The sequence below is a fragment of the Leucopleurus acutus genome (assembly GCF_964270905.1).
Source record: "Leucopleurus acutus genome assembly, chromosome: 8".
Taxonomy (NCBI): domain Eukaryota; kingdom Metazoa; phylum Chordata; class Mammalia; order Artiodactyla; family Delphinidae; genus Leucopleurus; species Leucopleurus acutus.
In genome coordinates this window covers 83468138-83474857 of record NC_139151.1, presented here as the reverse complement: position 1 = coordinate 83474857, position 6720 = coordinate 83468138, and the positions used below count along the sequence as shown (strand labels likewise).

The 6720-nt window shown below is 46.1% G+C and overlaps 1 pseudogene across 1 annotated transcript; it reads left to right on the top strand.

Moving 5' to 3' along the window:
- Positions 1-2750: 2750 nt before the first annotated feature.
- LOC309964882 (quinone oxidoreductase-like) lies at positions 2751-3995 on the top strand (annotated as a pseudogene). The gene is made up of 2 exons: positions 2751-3329; positions 3423-3995. The product of its transcript is annotated as a quinone oxidoreductase-like (transcript).
- The last annotated feature ends 2725 nt before the right edge of the window (positions 3996-6720 follow it).

Sequence of the window (6720 nt, the reverse complement as noted above, 5' to 3'; positions counted from 1 at the left end):
GCTGTAATTTTTATATAAATTCCAGAATGTTACATTATTTCCCTTCAGCACTGACATCAGAATAATTCCTCCACAATCATTGCTTTGTCTTCTGTAAAATAAAATCTTAAAAACCCATTGCTTTTCAAGCGTACCAGGGTCTGCGTTCAATATTTAATATGATTAATGTTTACTGTATTTGTTGTGGGGTTGTCTGTTAATTGTGGCGTTAAGCCGCACCCCCTTCATCATCTTTGGGGGCTGGGGGATGTTGGTTCAGAACCACTGTTTGAGGAAAGTATCAATTAAAATTCAGCTCCGTTGAGCACATGCATCTTTCTTGTTGTTTGTTTGTGGTGCCCGGCATATCTGGTGGCACCACTCTCCCCCTCTCCCCCTCTCCTCGCTGCAGGAACAGATTGAGATTCTAGGCAGCTTCTCAGTGAGCATGTAGCCTGCGGGGAAGCCCCAGGCTTGCTCAGCAAGCATGCGGGGCCAGGGAATCTTGCTTGCAATCCCAACAGTGCGCTTCTCTGGCAAAACCCTCCACCGCTGGAATGAGACAGGTGATTAAAGGAAGGTCTGGATGTACGTGAGGCAAGCAAGGCATCCCGGGGCTAAATCTGAGAAGGCAGCCAGTGCGCGTACATGACCCGGGGAGCCACTTCAGACTCCTTAAATTTTGTGTCCCGGCCACCTCCCTCTTAAGGACCACGCCTCCTTACATATTGCACCCCAGGCACCTCACTCGCATCCCACTCCGATTAAGAGGACCTAGTTGAGAGTCGGGGAACCTGAATGGTGACGCAGTGTGCCCTGGCATCACCGTGATGGACCTCGGAGCCGCCTCTTAACCTCTCTGGGGCTTTGCTTTCTTAACTGTAAAACAGGGATGATCATGTCTGCTGGGCAGATTTAGGATTGAGACAGTGCTTTGTCAACTGGAGGATGCCCTCCTAACATCATGAGTGGCGGGCATTTCTCTGGCTAGCCTCCCCGCCGCCGCAGGTCCTCTGGTTTCTGCCTCCAATCCCCTACAGCTTTTGTGGGGGAAGCCCTAGGCAAAATCTTGAAAATGCTGCCAGCCAAGGACCCTCAGCCCCCAGATGGCTTCTAAGCCCAGAGAAGGTGTCTCCACGGTTGCTGCTGCCCACAGCTCCTTCCGGATGGTGAGGTTCCCTTCTCCTGCTGGCTTTAAGCCCCAGTTGTGCCAGCTCTTCCCGGGCCACCACAGTGGTGGAGTGATCTCTTCTCTCGCCCCCCCACCCTTGTCAATTCCGAAGGACAACTGCCTTGCTCTCCCAGGGTCTCTCAAAGAATATGTGGACAAACTTCTCTTGGTAGCCTTGTTCCCTCTGGAGACCATACACGTGACCAGGAAGGCTGGTTTCCAAGTCTTCTCTCTCAGAGCTCTCGTTCCTTCCCCTTATCTCCCTCACCTCTGTTGAAACTTGCCCCCAGATACATGATCACTGCTTTCCACCCAAAGCCTGAGTTCCACACTACACTTGGCCTCACTGAGTACTGACTGGGTACCCTCTGTTTTGGGGGTACACAGAGCCTGTCATGCTCCCCACCCCAAGAGCTCACAACCCATGGGATATTCCTCACCAAGACCACCTCAGAAATTCCTCTCCGCATTAATGGGTTCTCCTTTCATCCTTACTGGGAATAGGCTTCCTCCCAGACTGCCAGCAGCTAGAAGGTGGGGATCCCAAATATTTTAGCCTCCATCAGCTACAGAAGAATAAAGAACCAACCCTGTGCCATTTTGACATCGATCTGTCCTTTCAGAATTGGGAAGAGATTTCTTCTTAAATGGTTCCTACATTCCCCACTGATTTCTTTTGCCAAAGGAGGCATATTTATAAACAGGCTGCCCAATTTGGCCAGTGGGCAAAGGGATGCTCAGATGAGGGTGGGATTGAACATTACACCTTGACCTAGAATTGATACTCAGCCAGGGTGCACCAGCATGTCCACACAGGTTATTAGCACGCTGAAATCCTTCTATAGCAGCTGGTCAATAGCCACCTCCAAACGCCCCTCTGCATCCCTGCTGCCCAGGTCCTCTGGGTCCCCTGGATTTCCCTACAATCCAACAGAAGGGGCCCGGCCCCCCAGGGGTTCTTCAGACCTCTGCTCCAGCACTGGGGCCAGGGCTCTTTTCCATTGGCCGGTGCTCCTGCCATGCTGGCTGTTAACTGGTCTGAATATCATGCCAACCCTCGCAGCTAGCTAATCACGCAGCTGTCCCCCAGATAGCCACTTCAAAACCTGTGACAAGAGAGCATTGGGTTGTTTAGGACCTGTGCAGAAGAGGAGAGGCAGCACCTGTGGAGGGTGGAGTTCCGGAGTTTGGGGGTACCTCGGAGCCTAGGCCTGCTTGCTCAGTCTTCATGCCCTCCTGCAGTTCCTCTGGCATCCGGGCTGAGACCAGAACATCCCACCAATGAGAGCTGTTCTGAGACATAACTCAGTATTTGTGGGGCAACACTCAAGGAAATATAGCCACTTCAAATTTATCCTAGTTTACCATGCAGACTACTTGTGGGGAGAGAGAACATTTTTTGCCCCCTGCCAAAACAAAGTCCTTTGTGTGGGTCAAGAGGCCTTACCCTGACCCTGTAGCTTCAAGATAATACTGACCTCTTTAAGGAATATATTTTCATTTTCGGCATTTGAGAAATCCATGCGCAACACTAGCGGGAAAGAAGGTATGGTATGTATATACCATGGAATATTACTCAGCCGTAAAAAAGAACGAAATAATGCCATTTGCGGCAACATGGATGGACCTAGAGATTGTCATACTGAGTGAAGTTCTAATTAAAGTCCAAACATGTGGTATAAACCCAGTGGACACATATATTCGCTCTGGCACTTACAGTAGAAAACCACTTCCACCCCATACTCCTGGCTTAGATGTGGCTGGGATAATAGAATCTGTTGGAGGGAGTGTATCTGCTTTCAAGAAAGGAGACAGAGTTTTCACTACCGGCACGATCTCTGGGGGCTACACAGAGCATGCTCTGGCAGCCGATCACACTGTTTACACACTGCCATAAAAACGGGACTTGAAACGAGGAGCTGCCGTCGGGATCCTGTATTTTACTGCACATCGAGTTCTGCTCCCCAGTGCCCATGTGATAGCTGGAGAAAGTGTTCTGGTTCACGGGGCCGGTGGAGGGATTGGAATAGCAGCATGCCAGATTGCTAGAGCTTGTGACTTAAAGGTTTGGGCACAGCTGGTACTGAGGAAGGACAAAAGATTGTTTTGCAGAATGGAGCCCACGAAGTGTTTAATCACAAAGGAGCTAATTACATTGATAAAATTAAGAAATCTGTTGGTGAAAAAGGAGTTGATATGATTACTGAAATGTTAGCTAATGTAAATCTTAGCAATGGTTTGAAGCTTTTGTCACACGGAGGATGAGTAATAGTTGTTGGCAGCAGAGGTCCTATTGAAATAAACCCACGGGACGCCATGGCAAAGGAATCTAGCATAATAGGAGCTGCTCTCTATTCATCCACCAGGGAGGAATTGCAGCAGTTTGCAGCAGTCCTTCAAGCTGGAATAGAAGTTGGTTGGTCGAGACCAGTAATTGGTCCCCAGGATCCATTGGAGAAGGTGGCCCAGGCTTATGAAGGTATCATTCATAGCAGTGGGGCTGTTGGAAAAATGATTCTTCTCTTAAAATGATTAATCCTTCCACAGATCTCCTGTGTAATTAAAGTTTCTTACCTCAGTTTTACGTATACCAAAAAAAAAAAAAAAAAAAAAGAAAAGAAAAATGCTTTGGGTTATACTTTGAAACATACTAAACATCTTTAAAAAATTATTTCAGTGACACAAGTCTTGTTACTAGACAAGATGAAATTTCCCCTGAGTGGACAAACTCTAGTTTAGCAATCTCAAACTGCCCCTTTATCCTCATGCTTTCAGAAAATAATCACAGCCAACAACTACTGAGTACCACGCAATGCCAGGCACTGTTCTAAGTGCTCTACGTACAGGATCTCACTGAATCCCCTCTGCGACACTGTGACTTGTAGGCATTTTTATTATCATTTAACAGGTGGACACTAAGATTCAAAGAGCTTAGGTAATTTGTTCAAAGTATCACACTAGAAAGTGGCAGGGCTGGGGCCCAAACCCAGGCTGAGTGACTCCAAAGCTCTTAAACTTGAAGCTAAATTACTTGGTATATACTCTCATACGTGTTAGTTATCTTCTTCTTGTTGTTGTTATATAATCTTCACTATTCTAGCACCCTTAGGAATGCCTCTGCGTGTGTGTGTGTGTGTGTGTGTGTGCGTGTGTGTGTGTGTGTGAGAGAGAGAGAGAGAGAGAATGAGAGAGAACAGGAATGGACATCTGTGTGGTGATGTTGCATATACACATACAGTTATTGCCAGGTCCCTGTTCCCCATTATTTTATGTGGTTCCTTCTGATTGCCTGGGCTGTCTAAGATTGAAAGCTACTCTGTGTCAAGGGCTTTGATTCACTTACTCAGAACCCATATGGGTGCCACATGAAAGCCAGTCCTCTGTTAAGGCCACAATAGTAATAAGTCCTCTGTTAAGTACCACGACAGAGGAATAAGAATCAGTAAGTGAAAACTTCTGGGACCAGGCAGGAGGAGCCTGCTAGCTCTGTCCCTAACTCTGTTCCTCCTTCCGTCCCTCCCTTCCTTCTTTTTCTCCAAGTCAACACCAAGAAGGGCACTGGAGGCTTATTGAAGAGCCTGTGAGAAATAGCAGTGAGGACCCAGAACATTCCATGTCTCCAGACCTGTGTGCATCTTTGTGGGTCTGGGTGGAATGGGGACCCATTTTGGTGGACTCTGATAGCTTTTTTAAACCCTGAATTCCATTCAGTGTAGTTTTCTTGGGGATATACAATTTAAGATGTGAAACAAAAGTCAAAAAGATGAAGTGGATCTGTTTCCTCTATGGACAGTTCCCCTTCCAGACCAGGCAAAGGCCGTGCCCCGGCTGTAACCCATTCATTCGCCTGGGGGTGTCCAGGCCTGAAGAGACTCTGTCCCCTTTAATCTCTGGAGGCTGGTTAGTCAGGGTGCCAGGCTCCCTGCCCTCCCACCCCCATGACTGACAGTGGTCCAAAATGTCCATCATCTTTTTGCACAAGGTTTGCTGTTCATTAAAAAAATCACCTTTCCTGTGGACAAGAAAATTACCTTTTTTTTTTTTCACCTTTGAGCTCAAAATCTCACTTACATCAGGGCTTGGACGAGCTGCAAATCCAGTCCAATCCAGAAATGCCCAATGAAAAGACTAATTTGAATTTTGCCCCAGACCAAATTATGGGGAGGAAGTAAGTGGAGGGAGGGACCTAGAGTCTGTCATTGCATTTCTAATTACGTTGTTTCTCTTAGTGTGGGAAGAATGGAACCCTGGGCCAGGGATCTGAGTGCAGGCAGCCCCTGTGTCTGGGTGGTTTCTTCCAAGTGCCCTCCCCACCAGGCAACAATGCCCTCTGCTTCATGGACACCGGGGCCAGGACCTAGCAGCAAAGCATCTGAGACTGTTAAACTCAGAGAAACCCAGCCAGAAGTTGACATCGCCATTGCGCCACCTGCTGGAAGTTTGGAAAAAGACTCTGAAATTCATGGTTTGGCTGTTAACTAGTAACTTCACAATCCTAATGATTATTTGTAATAATTCTCATTTCGTCTTATTACACAGTTACACAGGTTTTTGAAGACAATTTAAAAGGTGCATACAATTAAAAAAACATAAAAATCACCCACAATCCTGTCACCCAGAGATTACCATCGTGTATATTTTGTTGGCTTTCCTTCCATCCTTCCTGTCTTTTTTCTACTTAGATATATGTAAATTCATATACACTATAGTCTCATTCAGTTCACATTATTCTATAGCCTAATTTTTAGGATTAACAATATGTCTTCAATATTTTTGCATGTCATTAATTATAATCTGCAACATGACTTGTGCTTAGCAGTTTTTTATATCCTTATATCATAATTCTAGGTCCTCTTCCGGTGTATTAATTACAATGTGGTCTATGCTTTGAGTTTTTACTAAATCTAATTTTCCCCTTCCCTTTTCTCCCCTTCTTTCTTTCTCCTTCATTCCTCCTTTCTTTCCTTCCAGGTTTTTGTCTTTACTTGTTTCTTTATTTTTCCTCCAATAGAAGAAGTCCACAACAGATGTTGTTTGGGGCAATTCTTTGCAGTATCTCTGGTGTCCCTCACCCCTTCATATAAGGGGATCCAGAGACTTCCTATTGGACCCTGGATCTCTCCTCTGGGTGGGCTCTTCTGTCCCTGCCTTGGAAGACAGGACACTTTAAACTCTGAACTGAGGTGGGCAAGAAAGATGGGATCCCAACCTAGTGCCTCCTGCGGTGAAAAAAACCCGAAAACTAACAATTACTGATCACTTACTCTGTGCCAGCCAGGCTCCATCATAAGAACATTACATGAATTATCACAGGCAATCATCATAAAACCCTTCTGAGATAGAATACCTCTCCTTCCTTCTTTCCATTCACTGGACAGCTGAGGACCCCAAGCTTGAGAAAAGCAAATGAACTTGCCCAAGCACACCAGCTATTAGTCCCAAACCTCAGTGTGCTGTGATTGTCTATTAAAAGGAAGCAAAACAAAAAAGATTTCCAAATTCTCTTTGAAAAGTTCGAACATCAGGTAATGTGGGTTTTATTTCCCCACAGCAATAATCAGCTCAAGCAG